The sequence below is a fragment of the Heliangelus exortis genome, chromosome 1 (assembly GCF_036169615.1).
Source record: "Heliangelus exortis chromosome 1, bHelExo1.hap1, whole genome shotgun sequence".
Taxonomy (NCBI): Eukaryota; Metazoa; Chordata; class Aves; order Apodiformes; family Trochilidae; genus Heliangelus; species Heliangelus exortis.
Genome location: NC_092422.1, coordinates 144597673 through 144616317, shown reverse-complemented (window position 1 = coordinate 144616317; position 18645 = coordinate 144597673). Strand labels below are relative to the sequence as shown.

General features: G+C 45.4%; 1 protein-coding gene and 1 long non-coding RNA gene across 3 annotated transcripts in view; both read left to right on the top strand.

Annotated features, from left to right (window-relative positions):
* The first annotated feature begins 7 nt into the window (after positions 1 to 7).
* LOC139789201 (uncharacterized) lies at positions 8 to 11844 on the top strand. The gene is made up of 5 exons (XR_011723069.1): positions 8 to 1016; positions 2404 to 2486; positions 7081 to 7193; positions 10347 to 10429; positions 11697 to 11844. It is a non-coding gene; the product is annotated as an uncharacterized lncRNA (long non-coding RNA).
* Positions 11845 to 14218: 2374 nt separating this feature from the next.
* The window catches only part of MYH9 (myosin heavy chain 9), a 71325-nt gene continuing 66898 nt past the window's right edge, over positions 14219 to 18645 (top strand). The window contains exon 1 of one of the 2 annotated variants that reach the window (XM_071729692.1): positions 14219 to 14793. The gene's annotated coding sequence lies outside the window, so the exon portion shown is untranslated. Of the gene's footprint in view, positions 14794 to 15995; positions 16011 to 18645 lie in introns of those variants that run through there. The other variant, XM_071729695.1, reaches the window with a different exon arrangement.

Below are 18645 nucleotides of genomic sequence, written 5' to 3'. Positions count from 1 at the left end.
ACCTGAGTGTGGCCTGCACTGAACTGCCCCAAACCCTCTTTCCAGGGACTCCTGCTCATGGGGCTTTCAACTGTGTGAGTTGTCCTGGGGGGAGCTGAGATGGACACTCAGCCAGCAGTGCGGAGACCCACTGTCCCTGCCACCCTCCTCCCTCCCTGACTGCACATCATGTCCACAACCTCATTCCTGACATCTCCTGTCTTTGTGGTGCGCTGCCCTCATCCACAGCCTGGAGCTCATCTCAGCTTTCCCCATTTTCCATCTTTTATGAAGACTTCAGAGTGATCGCTCATCACGCCGTGATCCTGGTGTTGCAAATGACACCACTGATTTGCTGTTACCTATTATTTCTCCTACCAGCATCCCCAAGATGGCAAGCAGGTAAAAGTGTTGAGGTGTTCCTTCTCACCTCCTTTCACATCATACCCCACGTACTCATGGGGGGGTGTTCATTTTTATGCTCTGAAGGTTATGCCTCACAGTTATGACATCATGGCAGTGATGCATTGCCCTCGGGCAACATCACCAGAGCAGAAAATGAAGTCTGTTGTCCAGTCCTAGCTCCTGCCTGGTACACTCCATCTCGCTGAGCATCAAGGTTACTGAAGCAGAGTAATAACTGAGAGGTGAGTAATTGAGAAGCTACCTGACCAGATTTAGACCTGGCTGTAAACATCCTCTCCGATAACAACGGGAAGGAGGATCTATGCCTGCACAGGCACAGAGCCACCAGAGGAGAAGGATGGTGCACAGGCATCCCCGGGTACATGCACTGTGTACATGCAGTATGGCCCTGCTCACAGAAACCAGCACAGCTCCCAGGCCGTGGGTGAATTTGCACTCATTTTGATGACCTAAACTTCTGAGGTAATATTTAACTAATAGGCGGAGGCCCTGACTCCCCGTGTGACACCCTGTACATGTGCTAACACAGCACTGGTGCTGTGCATGCACACCTCAACAAATGCACTTCCAAAGACTCATCCTTTTACAAGACACCTACTCTTCCCCAGGAGGTGAAATGGACAGTTCCTCAGGCTGCTTCACCATGGTCCTTTGCATTTGCAAGAGGGACATCAACAAACTGGAGCAAAAAAACTCTGATGGAAGCTTTATGCTTTAAAATGCCATCAGAGAAGCATAAAGCTGGCCAGGGCCTGGAGCATCTGACATACGAGCAGGCACTAAGGGAGCTGGATTTGCTTGTAAAGAGAGGAGTTGCTTGTGAGGAGTTGTGCAACTGCTGTCTGCTACTACCCAAATGGATGTTATGCTGAAGGTGGAGTCAGATTGTCAGAATTGCTCAGTGAAAGGACAAGAGGAAAGAACAGAGACTGGGGGTGTGACATCCTCACACGTTTTCCAGTCCTCCTGGATAAGCCCCTAGGAACCCTGATCTATCCTCAAGGATGGTCCTGCTCCAAGCATATGGTGGGACTGGAGAGCTCCAAAGTTACATCCTATACTACAGGATGCTGTGATTTTGGTTATCCTACACATTTGGAAATAGATGTTCCATAATTCAAGATGCTGATTGCAGCAACTTGCATGTGGAATGCTGTAACAACCCTGTGCTGCTAGAGTAAATTTATTCATTGTATTACTGGAAAGGAGGGTTTCTGGCCTCTCCTGCAATTCCCACATAGTTTCTGACCTGCTTTTAGCTGCCATGACTGTGCATTTCTACTGCCTCTCCAGCACCCAGGTTGTCAAACAGATCAAGAAAACGGTGGATCTGGAAGCATCTTTATTTTGGCTTAAGCCTGTTGCCATTCCAGCTGGATCAGCTGGCTGTGTCATCTGGGACTGGCAGCAGGAATGCAAAGATCCAAGGAGGGAGGGGAACAGGAGAACTTCTTCCTTTGGAGCCTCCTTAGACTTGGGTTGATTTTGTACAGCCATCAAGCTCTAACACTGACCTTTGAGAGGCTAAGGAGGAACACGATGTTCCACCCTTGTAGGTTAACCTAACCCACCTCCTGCATCCCAAAGGGTGCACAGCCTGCAGCAGTTACAGTAAGCTCAGGAAGTTGTGGTAAGCTCAGGAAACAAGCTTGAAACCACTCTCACCTGTGAGCCACTCCCACAACTCCCTGCCCCTCTTGGCTCTTAAAATAAATGGCCTGAGAACAATAAAAGCTCAGTACATAGGGAAAAAAGTCATTCCATCTGGTACCTCTGTGTAAACCTGGGTGTCTGAGGCCTGGTGAGCCCATGTGGTAGCATCTAGCCCACTCAGCCCTGCGTTTTGGTGACTTGAACATTGCCACAGCTACAAGAAGTGTATTATAGAGGAAGCTCTTGATGCCTATTTCCTTTCTTATAAAACATAACTGCCTCCCAGAATGCTAAATATGACTTGTTTTGGTGAAGATTGCAGAGCATGTGCTTTGTCTCCACAAGGCCAGCCTTCTGCAGCTTGCAAGTGATGTGGCTAATCCCTGCCTCCTGCCTGATGCTCCTTACCCAAATGTTCACAGAAAGCGGTAGGTGCTCTGGCATTTTTTTTTAATTTCCCTTCCCCTCTCACTGGGAAAAATTAAATCCCACTGGGGTGATGTCCTGCAGGCTGGCAGCAGGCCCAAAACCAGAGCTACAGCCCGAATCCCTGCTTACCATAACCCCCTCCCCATCCCGCCCACCATGTGCACATGGCTTAACTGTTCACGTCCTTGGTTTTAATGAACCCATGTCAGGAATTCTATGTGCATAGCAACCTTATCTGATGGCAGTGACATCTTAAACATGTTTATGTTCAGTTTAATTTGTCACCAGTTTCCAGCATAGTTCAGCTGGGTGGATTGGATGGGGTTGAAAGGTGTAAGAACCCTATGTGCACACTAGCAGCTCAGCCAGATACTGGGGAGCTCTGAAGCACACCCAGAGGCCAAAGGATCTAAAACAGAGGTTTTTGCACCAGATTTGCCAGCTGCAGCCTTTCACACACTCGCTGGTGTCTGACAAGCAACACTGGGGGTGGAGGGGAGGGTTGTTTGGTTTGGTTTTGTTTTCTTCCGGTTCTCAGTACTATCCCAACCAGATGGGAATAGGTTTCCCACGTTGGATGTGGGGGACTCACCAACCCAGTGGTCCCGGATACCCACAACATTACAAATGCAGATGCTTCTGCTTAACCACAGCTCCGGCTAGTAGGAGGTACGGGGGAGAAGGGGAGGGGAGCCGGGTCATTTTGTAATTTTTAATTTAAACAGCTGGACTCGGGCGAGGGTTCCCAGGGTTTTTCCCGGGAAGGAGGTCAGTGGTTTCTCCGGGCAGATAGCCTGGGAGGAAGCATCAGGAGTGCCCCTGGAGGCTCCACCTCCGCAGCTCTGCCTGGAGAGGAGCGATCTTGCCCATATAAGGCCGTGGTTGTCGCAAAGAAAAAGAGCCATAAATAGCTGTCTGATCGGTACCTGCCCCGCTCTGTGCGAGGCTGGGCACCTTCCCAACTCAGACTCTTCCTGCCGGCAGCTTCCAGCCTTCCTCTCTCCAACTCCAGTTCCAGGAAGGCAGCGTTTTCCCGGATCTCTCTGCTGAAGGACCTGCAAGCCTAGTCCACGAGGTCCAGTTTCTCCAGGCGCTCTGCCCTGCAAAACTCCTTGCCTTGCACTGTCCAAAGTGTCCAAAGCCTCCTGCCTGACACTATTTGCTTGCTTTGCAGAGTGCTGCAGGAGGGGCAGCTGTGTCTTGTGTGCCTAATGTGCCTTTCTTCAGCAGCTCGTTGGGCCAAGTTCCCTTACTTTGAAGGGTGGCCTTTCCATTCTTTAATTGTGAGTTTAGGTACAGGGGAAGATGGAGGAGGAGGTGAAATAAAAACAATACAGCAGAGCAAAACAAGATGCTAGGGGGGATGGTAGGCAACCCTAGGCAAGATGTTTCTGCTTGCATCTTACTTCTTTTCCAGAGTGTGAGATTCTACAGGAGAGGGTGCACCCAAGCAGGGGACTGAATGACAGAGAAGGGCCTGTGGTGACCACCACGTTAGGCAGGGATCACCCTGCCTTGCTGAGCTTGGCCCTAATACAACAGTATGGCTGTGGCACTTCTCTTGCAGGGCCCCCTGCACAGCCCCTGGGGATGTGAGGAACATGGGGGTGTAGGTTGGGTGAGGCTTGGCTGTGCCATGAAGCCCCTGCTGTTGGTGTCAAAGGAAGAGGCTGTTCTTGGGGTCTTATGCTTGGCATGTGAGCCTTCAAATGGCCACCTTCTTCCCTCTTTTCACTCTTGGAAAATGTTGATCTGAGGACACATAGCCCTTTCAGAGATGCAGTGAGTTCCCTTGGCAATACCTAAATACCTAAAAAAAAAAAAAAAAAAAAGAAGACTTTGATGTCTTCTGGAAGGAGAAGCTTATTGTGATAAGGAAGACACCGGGCTGAGCAGCACTGAGGTCCTAGACGAGCAGTCAGGAGACCTGGTATATTTGCCAGAGAATTACTTGCCTGTTTCCTTATGTGGCTGTTTTATGCCTTCCCCACTTCTCAGTTTTTCTATAAGTAATGAAGCAATTCATTGTCAGTGGATATTTTAAACACTGAATTTCTTGGTTCCTGTCTTAGACCCAGCACAAACTTCCAAAAAGTTTCCTGTGGGCCCCTACTACAGCAGTTTAAACATTTTCCATCATACGTGAAGCAGCTGCCATGGGGTCCTTGGTTCCCTGACTTGCCTGCTCATTCAGGGTTGTATCTTGCACCTAGTTCCTGCCTGCGACCTGCTGGGGGCATTGGAACTGTTATCAGCTTTTCTTCATTCCTGATTGCTATCTCACACTGAGTTTGTCTGGTCCTTTTGAGCTTGAAAGCTTTTTGGGGACAAAAAGAGGAGCTAAATGCAGCTTGAAAATTGGTCTGAGCTACTGCAGTGCAGCAACAAAGGAGGACTGTGGCATGATATGCAGCAATAAAGGGAGGGGATACCTATCTTCACGATATTATTCTCAACCTCAGAGAAGAGGCAAGGTTGCTCCCAAAGAGAACTGCTATGCTTGGGAAGCTGCCACTGAGAATTAAGAATTTTCCCCTAGATTAAGTCTTTTCCAGGTCTGCTGACAGGCCAGGAGACATAAGCCCCGTTGGGTCTGTAACTTGAGCTACTTTTTCCCCAGTCATACATAAACACTATTCCCCTGCTTTCTGGGCAGCTCCTTGGACATAAAGGCAACCTTTAGGAAACATGGGTGTAGCCCCTCAGCTATCCTTGAATATCTGGGTGCCTTCTACTTTCTTGGGCAAACAGTGCTATCATAGGTGGCAAGAGAAGTTATGACACTATCATCACATGCTTCTCCCAGTGCTGTGGGTTAAAGTGCCTCGCTCCACCTTTCTCCAGAAATTCAACAGAGTACAAGGTTAGAGAGCAGCAGTGCAAAAGGTTTCATGCCAAAGCAGGGTGTAAAACAAGATGTTGTTGTTGTCAGACGAGAATTGTCTTTATAGTACAATTTTCCATCACTGGGATTGCCTCTTTTTGAAGCCAAAAAGCTGCCCAAGGCCCTGGGTTTTCTCCTCCCCTTGCTGGGAGGCTGAGGGGTAGCAGAGCCAGGGTGGCTGATGCATCCCTGCCAAGAGGTGAGGTCATTGCCACCAGGATGAAGCCTGGCATTGGCAGGGAGGAGGGCAGAGGCCTCTCCCTTCCCAGCTGCTGCGGGGTCTCTGGGTCTGAGTGCACACTGAAGGGGCCAGCCAGGACACTGGCAGGCAAACAAGATGTCCTGCAGGCCAATTAGGGCCTTGTTTTTACAGCAAACTTTGCTTTGCAAACAGAATGGAGGGACGGGGTCTCGAGGAATTGCAGCTTGCAGCCCCTCTTGCTTCCCTCTGCCTCCTCCTCCTCCTCCAGGAGTGAAGGTAGCACTCATTTCAGAGCACGCAAATCCAGATCAGATTCTTTCCCATCCCCAGGCATTTACACCCAGAGTTACTTCCAGGGAACCATAAGGCTGGATTTTCAGTTTTAAAGGAGACAATGCAGTGATCTGAAAAGATCTTGGGCTCCTGTATCTTGAAGAAGCACATTAAAAAGGCTTCTTTAAGTGCTTCTAATTATACATTTTTTTTAATCCCTTCTGCTTTACATATTTTCCTGCTTGGGGTTCTTTTTTCTTTGCTTTGCTAATTAGAAGACTAATTTTAGGAATTAGTCTTGTCCACTCTGTAAAACTAATAGAAAATGAGTAAAAATGTGGTTGCATGAAAATGAAAGTAGGCCTGGGGAAAAGTATTTGTTTATAACTGAAGGGTTTTGTTGACTCCTGTGTCTAATTAACACACTACAAAGAGAAGCCTTTGTTGAAACTTCCACACCCAGCTTTCTCAATTAAGGTTCAAGAGAGATCATAATAAGAAGAGCTTGGAGACAGCTGGTATGTCCCCTAGCAAAGCCAAACCTGACTTAGCATTCCTTAAGTGAAAACAAAACAAAACAAAAAAATATACATACCTTCCTTTCCTGTGCATGAATCTTTTTTTCTCCATGCAATGCAAAACTATTTCTAATGGGTTACTAGTGGGAACAAAACCCTTAAATTATGTTCCTCATCACTGATGTGTTCTTAGCCCACAGGAAAAATGGGCTGGGATGATTATTTTCAGGGTTATGATGGCTGCTAGAAGAAACTTTGCAGGAAAGCTGGATCATTGGATGAGCGTCTCGTTTTCATCTTTTTGTGTTTTGCTATCCCACATCTAAGGGGCGGCTTATGAAAATTCAAAAGGCTTTTATATGTGTACATTCCTCTATAAAGACTCCAAGAATTACAGGCCTCTGTGCTGCCTCACAATTAGCTGCAAACTTATGTACAGGTGTGTGTTTCATGTTCTGCATTAGATGCAGTTGTAATCAGGAGAATGGTAGAGTAGCAAATGTTTTAGGGATGCTTTCACACCATGTGGAGATAGAAAAGAGAAGGAGGAGGGAGTGGACAATATTTACCATGGGTTGAATGTCTTGACCCACTAGGTAGAAAAAAACAATGCTATATTCTTATTTTCTCGTTTAGATTTGTATGACATTTGGGTCCGTAACTCAAAGTTCAAATGTTTTATTCCACAAAAAAAAAATACTCTTTTTTTTCCTAAGGTGGTGCAGAAGACAGACAGCAGTGCCTGCAGGACTCCTTCCATCACAGCCTAACACCAGCCACTACCTCATGTAGAAGAATTTCACAAGAAGCCTCCAAGAACCTCTGTCCTGTGGGTTTGGTTCCTCTAACACTTCCTTGTCTTTTGGTAGCTAAGAAATGTTGCAGAGTAGGTGGTGCCCTGCAGTTGGGCAGCTCAGTAGCCTACCACTCCTCAGTAAAGTATTGATTTTTGACAGGAATTGTGTGTCATGCAAACCGGGCAAAGTAGGATGCCTGGTGAGTTGTTCCAGATTTATCCCAGGAAAAAATGTTCTGATAAATGGGAAAGAAGGTGACTGTGTTAAATAGAGCTCAATGAAAAGGTGGTTTCCTATAGTGATGGCATCTCATGTATCGCTCTCCGTATTTTCTCACATCCTACAAATCTATAAATTCCAGATAATTTTCTGCCTTCTGTGCCAGTGCTGTCAGTTCAGTCTTCTGGTCCATGCACCTGACCCAAACATGAATCTTGGAATAAGGGCAACGTGTGGATCTTCCATGTGCTCTCCCACTCCTGTCACTGGCCCGTGTGTTTCTCCAGGCAGAGCAGGCTGGCACAGCAGTGCATGACAGTCCGTGCTGACAGTGGGAGGCCAGAGGAGCTGGGAGAATTAAGGAGGCTCTCAAAGGAGCAGGAAAAAAGTCCCAAATGTGGGAGGGAATCTTGGCAGAAATGAAAGGGGGGTTGTTGAGAAAAGCATGCACTGGCTCCAGACACACAGAGCTTCCAATATGTTACGCTGAGAATCAGTGGGTGTGTTTATAAGACCTGCTGCTGACTTGCAAGCACAAAGGATGTAGCCTCCTCTTATCAGAAAATGTGGGCTTCAGTCTTTCAGAAGAGGAAGAACAAATGCATGTGTAACTTCATATGGAGTCTTCTTTCTGGCTGTAGCCTGAAAGAATGGTCCCAAAGTTTGACTCTGACCGGATTGACTTTGGTTTCTGGCATAAAAAGTGGTGTCTTTAATTGTGGCAGGCTATAAATGAGTTAGTTCCCCCTGCAGTTCCCACAACAAAGCTACAATGAGAATCTGGACAACTTTCTCCAGGACTGGAAAAATCCCCTGTTCCTAGCATCTCTTGGGCATATTAGAGCATTTCAATCTAGTTTCACTTTGTCCTTAGCCAGCTCCCTGGAATGAGAACCACAGAGTCACTTCATTTGAGCAAATATTTGGCCTTGATTACTGTTACAGGCTGAGCCCAAAATCAAACAGCAAACATGAGGTAAGCTGAGAGGCACCATTAATGGAGCAAAAGCTCACACAGTAACTTCAAGAAAGGCAGCAAGCTGAAAGTAGGGGTGCTTTCATGTTTTTGAAGGAAGAAAAAAAATAAGGGGAGACTAAATTCCTGCTGTAGGACGGTGCTTGGAAGAGGAAGAGGGAAGCAAACACCCAGATACATTCTTTTTGTTTAGGGGTCCATAAAGGTGACTGAGGCTGAAAAGAAACGAAAACAATTAAAAAAAATATTTTAAAAAGGCAAAATAGCTAAACACTATCACCTTTATGGTTTCTCTGAACTTAGCTCTGTTTTCCAGATAGTGTAGTCACCCTGATACTGAATTCTTGGTTCTCTGAAAACGTGGCCCAGCCTGAGACATAGGGAAGGAAAAGAGAAGCAAAGGTGGCATACAGCTCTCCACAACCCTACCTTATCAGAATGAATTAAACAGTGTTTAGATGGATTTGTCAGTCTCCTTAAAGCATTTTTTTCCTTATCAATATCTGAGCCAAGCTTGGTAAGTATGTTTGCTACCTGAGTGTCACAAGCATGACAGGTGCAGGGTGACAGAAGGGCTGGGGAGGGATGTTACTCTCCTTTCAGCTTGCCCTCTGCTGATTAAGAATACTGCCCCCAAGGCCTTCTAAACTCAGGAATCTGAAGCATTTCTTACCCCCTGTGAGAAAAGGAGAAGAAAAAGGAGATATTTGACATGTTAATAAAAGAACCTTAGCAACTGCTGAACCAGGGAGCTGTGGGGGGAGGACAGGCAAGCCTAAAATTGCATGCATTGTACTCACTGAATTATCACTGAAGGAGCCAAGCTGTAAGAGACTGTGTGAAAATCTGTTTTCTACAGCAATTTCTAACACAATTTTGTTTTCTACAGCAGTGTTGCCGTGCTTATTTAAGTCAGGTATCAGGATGTGTTTTGCTGGTGTTTTGGACAAGTCTGGGTTGGCCCAAGGCAGGAAACTTAGATTCTGAATATAGGGCTTGGGGTAGAGATACTTCTGCTGGACTGCTGCATTCCTGTTGGCTCCTTCATATAATGGTGTTGCATGTCAGCTCTCTCCACGTTTGAAGCTCAATAGAAAATAGTGAGCAGGAAGAAAACAGGGCCAGAGGAATCAAGGTTAGGAAGGTGATACACTGAACTAAAAAAATGCCTGTTGCTTAGCATTGTGCTTGCATTTAAATGACAGAGATGACTGTATTAGAATTCCTTGGAGGTAAAGAGCTCTGGGCCATTATTCTTAGTGTATCAGATCAGGAAGGTGGTGTCTCTAATCATACATAATGGAGCTGTAATCTTATCTCAGGGTTTGGAGGAACTCACAAGCTCCAAGAAGAGTTTTCCTCTGCCTGAGACAGAAGTTTTCATTTCATACTTCATTACTTCAGTCGGAGCATAGCTGTTTGATAACCTGCTTCCCCCAAAAAGGTTATTTCAACATGATGATGTCAGTCCCATTTTATCGAAAGGAGGGGCTCGGGCACAAAATAAATATATTTACCACACTACATAACTGCTGCCTAGAGATACCTGCCTCTGAAGAGTCTTGCAAACTAGCAGAGATGCTGTATGTAAATGCTTTGTTTTTCAGCTGCAAATCTTGTCATTAATGTGCTAAGAAAGTAAAAACATGTTCCTCTTTTAGTAAAGCTGAAGCAAGAACCACAATGAGGGAGCAGGAGTTCAGCAGGTTGTTCGCAAGAGGACTGTGTGGGTGGAGGGTTGGGGAGAGGTGAAAAGCAGAATAACTGTTTAAATTGCTAGAGAATGTCAGGTATGGCTCCTCCCCAGTCTTGGGGTGCAGGGACAGTTCTCTCAAATTTTCTCCATCAGCAAAGTCAATTTGAAAGACTTCTGCCACAGTGCCTCAGGGTGATCCCTTCAGTTGTGCTGATGCATCTCTCTCGGCCTATAAACCATCTGATCACCAAACTCATCTTTTTTCCCTAACTTTCTTTTTTAACTCTATTTCAGTGATCCAGTTTGCAATATGGCTTTTGAAGCATCTGCATCTACCAATCCCATAACTGCAAGTTATGAGACAGCACGAGGAACAGGTGAGAGAAATAGATGTCTTAAACCAGCTTTGCTGTTTAAGAGGAGACGATGGAATTGCATCTCAACATGAAAAAATTAATCATTTAAGCTGCACGTTTTCCACAGCCACGCCAGAATTTGGGCAGTCATGATAAGGGTAATGTTACTCTGTAAGAAAAGGGCTACTCTCCTCCTGATATCTGCAACTGGCTGCTTCTGAGACAGGTTACCAGGTGGCTGCTACAGGTAAAATCTGAATGAACAGAGCTAGAATTTGGGCTTAAATGGTAGTGACTGAATTTGTAAGCTGTGGCACTGTTGTGGAAACAGCTCTTGCTTTCCCTCCTTCTGTATCTTAAATTCACAGCTTCCACCTCCCGTTTTGGATTTGGCATTTGTTATGGGAGCCAAAGAATAAACTATAAGTATAAAGGGAAAAGGAAGTTATGTGCTAATAGATGTGCCTAAATTGCAGACAAATTTCAGGTTGCTCAGTCTACAGACCTGTGGCTTGCTTTTCCAGACTCACCTCCAAAGAGCCATTTCCTTTTGTTGCAGCACGTGAAAACCCTTTAAGTTTTCATCTCTATTTGTAGCCACTGGTTTGTAGGGGTGAATGTACTAAGGCCACTCCAGAGATGCTTTTTTTTGGAGAAATTCCAATTGCAAATCTGCGCTGAAACCAGTGATGTTTCAGGGCTTTGCAAAAGCAGAGCTCAGGCTTCTGAGCAATACCAGATTGTGACATTCTCCATATCCGTACACCTGCGGTTTCTGTCTAAAGCCACCGTGGTTAACATGTAGCAATGTGACTTCTCCTATGAAGTAAACACCCTTTTTCCTCTTGTCACTCTTCTTGTTTCACCCTATTAATGCTTGTCAGTAAGAAGCTAATTTGGGAAGACACTACATTGGACATTATTGGACACATACATTGGGCACACATTGGAAATTATTCACCAAAATGAACTTAGCCACTTTACCTGTTTGTCATATATAGAAATCAAATGTCCTTGCCTTTATTGTTAATCATAGAAATGCAGGCTTCACACAGAGATTGCCATTTACAAACAAACTTAAATGTTAGATTAGAGCAGTGTAGGGGAAAACACAGTAGTTCAGCAAGGTGGGCATTTTTTTAGTTTGCAATTAAGGTTGGCAAAAAGAGCATCTCTGGATGCTCACTACTTAGTAGATTTTTTTTCCCCCTGCAGTACCATTACTTTACTCCCACCAAACTGTTAAATCTGTCTTCTCTAGAGGTTTGTTTTGTTTTGTTTTTTTCAGAATTCACTGACCATTACAGGTTTGTTCTTCTGAAGGATGCTGGCTTGCAACCATCAATGGAAAATGTGAGTGAAGTTGATCAGAAGGAGCCAAATAAACATCCTGTGAATTTGTAGAAAGTAACAGATGCATAAACTTAACATTTTAGTCATACTTGTTTCTTTCTGAGGTGTGTCTCCTTTCCTGGGTAACTTCCTGCCACTAAGTCACCAAAAAGAAACCCTATTGCAGTTATTTTTCGAAGTAATCAAGCTACAGAAACCAGACATTTCAAATCTGACTTACTTCAACTACCATACATCTACAAATCTACATGAAGAAACACACAGTTTTCAAAAACCTGCATTAATCTATGTTCTGAGCTAAGCTTTACTGCTGAAATCAACAGTAATGTTTTGATATTAATTAATTAGGAGTGGAACCAAGTTCTTGAAATAAATAAATAAACAAACAAACAAACAAGGAAAAAAATAGTAGACCTTAAGAAGACAGTCCAGGCTGGCCTTAGACTTAAATCTTACCATCAGAAAGAACAGACTATATATAAAATTATGAGAGTCAGAAAAGAATGAAAAAAATTTAAAATGCCCAGTACCATATACTCATCAAAAACTACTTCTTGACAGCCTTTTCTTGTCTGCATTTCATGCTTGTAGTCATTACCTTTTATTTGCACCTTAGTACCGCTGTCAGTTCATTCTGCCTTTTGTTTTCCAAGCTAAGATCAGATATTTTTCTCCTTTGAAAACTTCATTTAGACTTAGGGTAGTGATTGCTTTCACTTTCCTTTCCTCTCTCAGCCACCTGGCTGAAGAGTCTCTCTTGTTCTTAAAATGCTCTTGATATATGTTGTTACCTCCACTGTTTTCATTCTGCTTCATTTTTTGTGGGAAAATTTTAAAGTTTGTTGTTCAGTCAGTAAACATCCTTTCCATGTATTGGTTGTTTTTTTTTTTGTGGATTAAAACAAGACTCCTTGCTTCCTCATCTGAGGTATCTGGTTATATAGGTATCTCTGGCTGTCACAATTCCAGCTTTCTTTCATTTTCTACCTTGATGTATTAGTGAAGACCTATCTTGTATGTTCTCTTCTCGGTGCCAAATTAAATTCTCATTTCTGTTTTGCACCTCTATCTACATTTCTCAACTCTGCCTTTGACAATGACACCTCTCTATCCCTGACACTCACAGATACAAACCTCTCAGTTATTTCTCTCCCTGCCTTTTGTGTTTTGAGACACAAAAGTCTGGCATTGTTACCAAAATGCTCAAGTGAATCTTTCTAAGCCTGAAGTGTTTCACTTGGACAAGACACTTCCCTGCTAACCGCTTTATTTATTCAAGCCTCTTTCACTTAATTTGCCTCTTTCACTTGTAGCTTTGATACTGTCATCAGGAAACTTTGCCTTGCATTTTCTGTCAGCAGCACCTACACCTGCAAATCTGCCCTCCTTGTGGAAAGTAGAAAGCCTCAAAGGGAGAGAGCCTTGTACTTGCATCCTTGTAAAATGCACAATAAGCCTCATCCGCACAGCTTGATCTAACATCTGCATTAATACATGCTGTGATCTTTTCAGAAGAACTTTTGTTTTGCATCTTGGCCTCTGTTTTCTCTTTTTTTCCTTTGTACTTGTCTTAAAAGCTCACCACTGGAGTACTACAGTAGTGCAAAGGGGCAGAATTACATCACCTTTATCTTTTTTATACCTCTATACTTTTTTTGGCGTGCCTTTCAAAATCCATTTTGAGCCTTCTTTTCCATACACACTGGCTGTTCAAACTCCTTGGCAGCATCAGGAGCTGCTCGTGCTGATGCTTTTCCTTGACTCAGTTCTGTCCCTTTATTGCATTAAACTAAACCATAGCATCATACCACAGAAGGGGTTGCATTGGAAGGGGCTCTAAAGATCATCTAGTCCCAACTTCCCTGAACGGGCAGGGACACCTCCCACCAGACCAGGTTGCTCCAAGCCCCATCCAACCTGGCCTTGAACACTTCCTGGCAAAGTGCAGCCAAAGCTTCCCTCAGCAACCTGTGCCAGTGTCTCACCACCCTCACAGGGAAGAATTTCTTCGTAATGTCTAACCTATATCTACCCTCTTCCAGCTTAAAGCCATTACCCCTTATCCTATCACTATACACCCTTCTAAAAAAATCCATGCATCTTCCAAACGCGGTTATTTTCCACTGTAAGACAAGAGGGCCGGGTGGCGACCTCTTGACCTGGTGGGGATTCCCCCCTCACCCCTCCCTCCATTTCTGAGGCAGGACCTCCAGGGGAGGGGTCCCTCAGCCCATCGCCCTGTTACTGGAAGCTTGAGCCCCAGCTCTCTTCTCCCAGCCCTGAGGGCAGGCCAGGGCTGGGCCGTCAGGCCGGCACACCCGCTGCTCTCGGCAGTGCCAGCGAGGCAGCGCTTCCGGAGGGGCAGAGGCTGACGCGGGCCGCCGGTGCCCGCCCGGCGCGGGGCATTCTGGGCCTAGCCGGGCACTGCCTGGCGCGGGGGGTTGTGGGAGCGGCTTGGCACGGCTCGAACCGCGGTGTTGAGGAGGGGGGAGGCGGCGGCTCAGGAAGGGAAGAGAGTGGAACTTGGCCCAGGCCCCGCGGTCGGTCGATGACGGGAGGACGGGGCCCATCGTCGGCCGCTGCCGGGCAGCACCGCGCCCCGCCCGAGCTGCCGCGGGGCTGGGCTGAGCCGCACCCCCCCACCAGGAGGGGAGGGGCGGGGCTCCGCGCGCGCCCGGGCGTTGCTGCCCCGCCCCTTTCCCCAACGGCTCCCCGCTTCCTCAACGGCTTCTCCTCCGCCCTGCCGCCGGCTCCTATTGGTGGCGGGGCCCGTCAGTTCTCCGCTGCCGGCGCTGCCATTGGCTGGCGGTGCCCCGGGGGGGGAGGGGCCGGCGAAGGGCGGGTCGGCGGCGTTGCTGGGCCGCGGCGGCTCCTCCCGGCTGAACTCCTCGCAGTGCCGGTGAAGCAGCGAGACGCGGTCGCGGTGTCTGCGGGAGGAGCCGGCAGCGTGAGGACGGCACTCTCTGGCTGCGAGGAGCGCAGCCGCCACCGCCGCCGCGGCGTTTCCCTTCCTCCGCTGTAGCCGGGCTCAGGTGAAGCCGGTCGGGTGGGGTGATGGGCGCGGGTGGCCCTGGGGTTGTCCCCCTCTGGAGCCGCGGTTCCCCCCTGCCGGGTTTCGCGCCTCTTTGTCCGGCCGGGGGGGAGAGGGTTACCGCTCTCCCGTTACTCTCCTCCTTCTTCCCGGGTAACCGGCCGGGCGGCAGCTCGGCTGGACACCGACCTGTCCTGCTTGGGGGTGCTCCCCGTACTCCCTCAGCGCTCTTCCTCCCGGTCGGGGGCGTGTGTGCCGCCGCGGCGGCGGCGAACGGTTGCATTATTGCCCAGGGAGTTGCCTCTCTCCTCCCTCCACACCCTGCTAACTGGCCTCTTTGGAGGTGGGGTGGCGGTATTCGCGCTCTTTTTTCAGCCGCCCGTCTTGCTCTCCTCACCCCTGTCCGGTGCTTCTCTCCCCGCTCCCCCCTCGCCTTTAAGTGTCCGTCCTTTGGAAGTAACGGGTAGGGAAAAATCAGGACCGTTTGGCAGCTGTCAGGGTGGCAGCCTGAGTCACGGGCTGACAATCCTCCTGCAGACATTGCAATGGGCTTGGCTTCCGCCCTCAGATCTCGACTTCCTCGTTCGGTTTGGTCTGTACAATAAAGCCAGGAGAGAGGGAGGAGGGAGTGACAGGGCAAGATGAAGCTTGCAGTAAAAGAGAAGAAAAAAAAAAAAAAAGTTCTTGCAGATAGCTTGTGCTTTCAGGCATCATCTCCAAGCGAGCAGGAAAAGGTCTCCGGCTTTTAGCGTTAAGGTTACCAACCTGCCTGCAGTAGGTGTGGAAAGTAACAAGTTTCATAGCCCCTGAGGGTGGTGTGTGCCCTGTGGGTTTAGCAAGGGTTGCTTCTAATTTGCCTAAACACAGGGTGAAATGGGTTTTAAAGAAATATCATGCTTCTGGTAACAAAGTGGAATTTTTCAGAACTACGTTGGTTGTGAAGCTCCTCATGCAGTGGCTGCTAAATTGCCTGTTCTTTTCTCCTTATGATTCCTTTCTTCTTTTTTTCTTTTATTTTTTTTTTTCTTTCTTCCTTCTTGAAACTGTTTCTGCTCTTCATCTTCTTCCCCAGGTTTTTCTTCTGTACCCTATGTCCTCAGCTGCACTCCATCGGAGTGGATTCAGAACCAAAACTTATTTCCTAAGGGAGCAGGTCTGCCCTATACAGGGTAATCTGTCAAGTGCTAGATCAGAAATTTCTGCTTCAGACTTGAAGAGGTATTGTAGTCGATGGACTTTGGCCTACAGACTATGATTTTTATGCCTGTGTCATACACTATAAAGAAATACAAGTTGATTTGCATGGATGCTGTTGAACCATGGATTGAAAGATTAAATGACATGTCCTTAACTCATATACATCTCCCATGCGTAAGCCTAGATATGGCAAAGTTTTAACTCCGAAGTAATAGTGCTCTAATCAGTTACTGCTTGTGTAAAAATGTTTTTGAAATTAGTCACTAGGTAACAATGTTACTAAGTTCACTTACCCGTGGCATTCGTGTAAAAATGGCAAATCATGGTACGGAATCTGTCTGCAATGGTATCTCCCAGAGTTTAAATGAGATAATCAAATATTTTTGTTAACTAGAAAGTTGTAATGAGGGGGAAGCATTTGATAAATGCAAGTGAGGCTGCCTTTGGAACAAAAGAGTTTTGAAGTTGTTAATCACAATTGCCAAAACTGTGTAAACACAAGACTATGCTGCTAATCTGACCTTGTAAAAATAATGAGTGAAATGACACAAGAGTTTCGTGTCAGGTGGAACTGTTTAAATTGTCGTGTTCTCCTGTTTGTTGCACTTGTTCATGGTGTGTGCACTGTCTTTATGGAGGTGGACAGGCAAAATTTTCAGTGACTCTAATGTAGCTGCAATATTGCTAGTGGTGGATAGAAGTGGAGGTCTGAACTTCTTATGTTTACTGACCTGGAACCTCAAAGCTAGTTTGACCAGAACCAAGCTGATGAGTTATATGATTCTTTGTAATATGGGGTCATTTTTTGGACACTTGACTTGTGTAGCCAAGATCTGATTTTGGAAATTCTTTGGAGAAGATACTTTGACCTCAGAGTTTGCTCTGCTGGGCAGCATTTGGCTGTTTCTGTATAAACAGGAAGAACAAATAGTCATGTTCTGTCTGTCCCAGAAGAATAGCTATAGAAACTGATAGCTTTTTATTGGATTTTGTTTGCATAGATTGTTAGGATATTCCCACTATGGTTCTGGGATTTTCTTATTTTTACTTCAAGTTATTCTTGTGGGAAAAAAAATGTCAGGGTGATATTTTCATCTGAAGAGAAAAAGAAAGTATAAGATTTGTTTCATTATTTCCTCTAGATGGATTTCTATATGCTTCAGAACATCTTGAGGTGACAAATAGATTGAGAGAGCTATACCACAAACTTTTAAGTGAATCACTAATGATAAGTAATAAAAGAATAAAGCTAGTTGTCCAGGAAAGGTGTAGGAAAGAGATTAGAGGAATTTCTCACATAGCAGCATGAAATAATCTATGTTGTCCAGCACATTATTTTGTTATTATGGAAAATATTGGAGAGTGTTCAAACTGTGTAGAGGGTGGTAGCTCTAATGCTCATGTTTGAATTGAAAACTGTTTGGTGGAGTCAGGTGCCACAGGTGCTAAAATTGCTTTGCAATGCTTCTTGGCACTGCAAATATTTCTGCTATGGAGACTTATATTTACCACTGCAACAAACTACCTTGAAAATTTTGACCATTATTGTCTTGGCAGGTCTTTAATGTATAAATGTTAATAGAAACTAATAATTCACAGGTTAGCCCTCTGACTGTTCATGTTTGATTCAATAGTACACTCAGGGCCTGCTAACTTTTATCTTTGATTCCTCCTGTAAATGTCTTATTAGTCTTTGCTTTCTTAGTTTAATTGAGGCACAGCTGTTTGCATGTTAAGTGGAAAAACGGTGTGCCTGACATTAAGTCTTCTGTGGGTTGGAACAGAAGTATAATAGTACAGGATTGCCTACAGCAGCATTGTTTTTACTGGCAATTGCTCTGGCTTAATGGTGGCTTGGTGACCTTGTGCCTTAAATTTTTTTTCAATTTAAGCATGCTATGGTTCTAATTGAGTTTCCTAGCACAGAAAGAGATGGAAACTAGCAACCTGATTTAAATGAAGTATGACAAGACAAAAACACACTTGCAACTTCTACCCTGGAAGCTAATGCAAATGGGTGTTGTCCAACTAAATGAAATGCATCAGTTTACAAGTTTATCTTAATTATAGTTTATCTGCTTAACTTTTTTTTGTTTAGCAGCTGTGGGAACCCATTCTGAGTGTTTGGAATAATATTCTCAATACTGATTCGTCTTGCAGTCCTAGGCTACTGTAGTGGCTTAACATCTTCTGACTTCACTCCAACCAAATCATGTTTGGTACAAAGGGCTAGTCCTTGTTTTCAGTTAATGGTCCTTTGGCTTGTTACTGTTCAGCATAATATGTTGCCTTTCTGAGCATTCTAAGAAGTTTAAAGAAATACTAGTGTCTACAGTTGTCCAGTGGTGGAGCTGGGATTGGTTTCATTGCATGGTATTTGGGAGCTAGTATTGCTAAGTAACATCCTTTTTGAACACAAAAAGGGAAACTGTGAAATTGATCATACTTGTCTACTGCAAAATATTTCCTAACAGAAATATTACAAATGTATTGCTGTTGGATGCAGAGATGTATAATGAAATATAGCTCTGCATACTGTGGTATGATTCCATGATCTCTTAAAGAAATTTATGCCTCTAGAGTTTTGTACATAGAGTTTGGATTCTGCCTTTTTTCATGACTAGAAATTTAAATTTCTTCCAATGCATGTATCCTG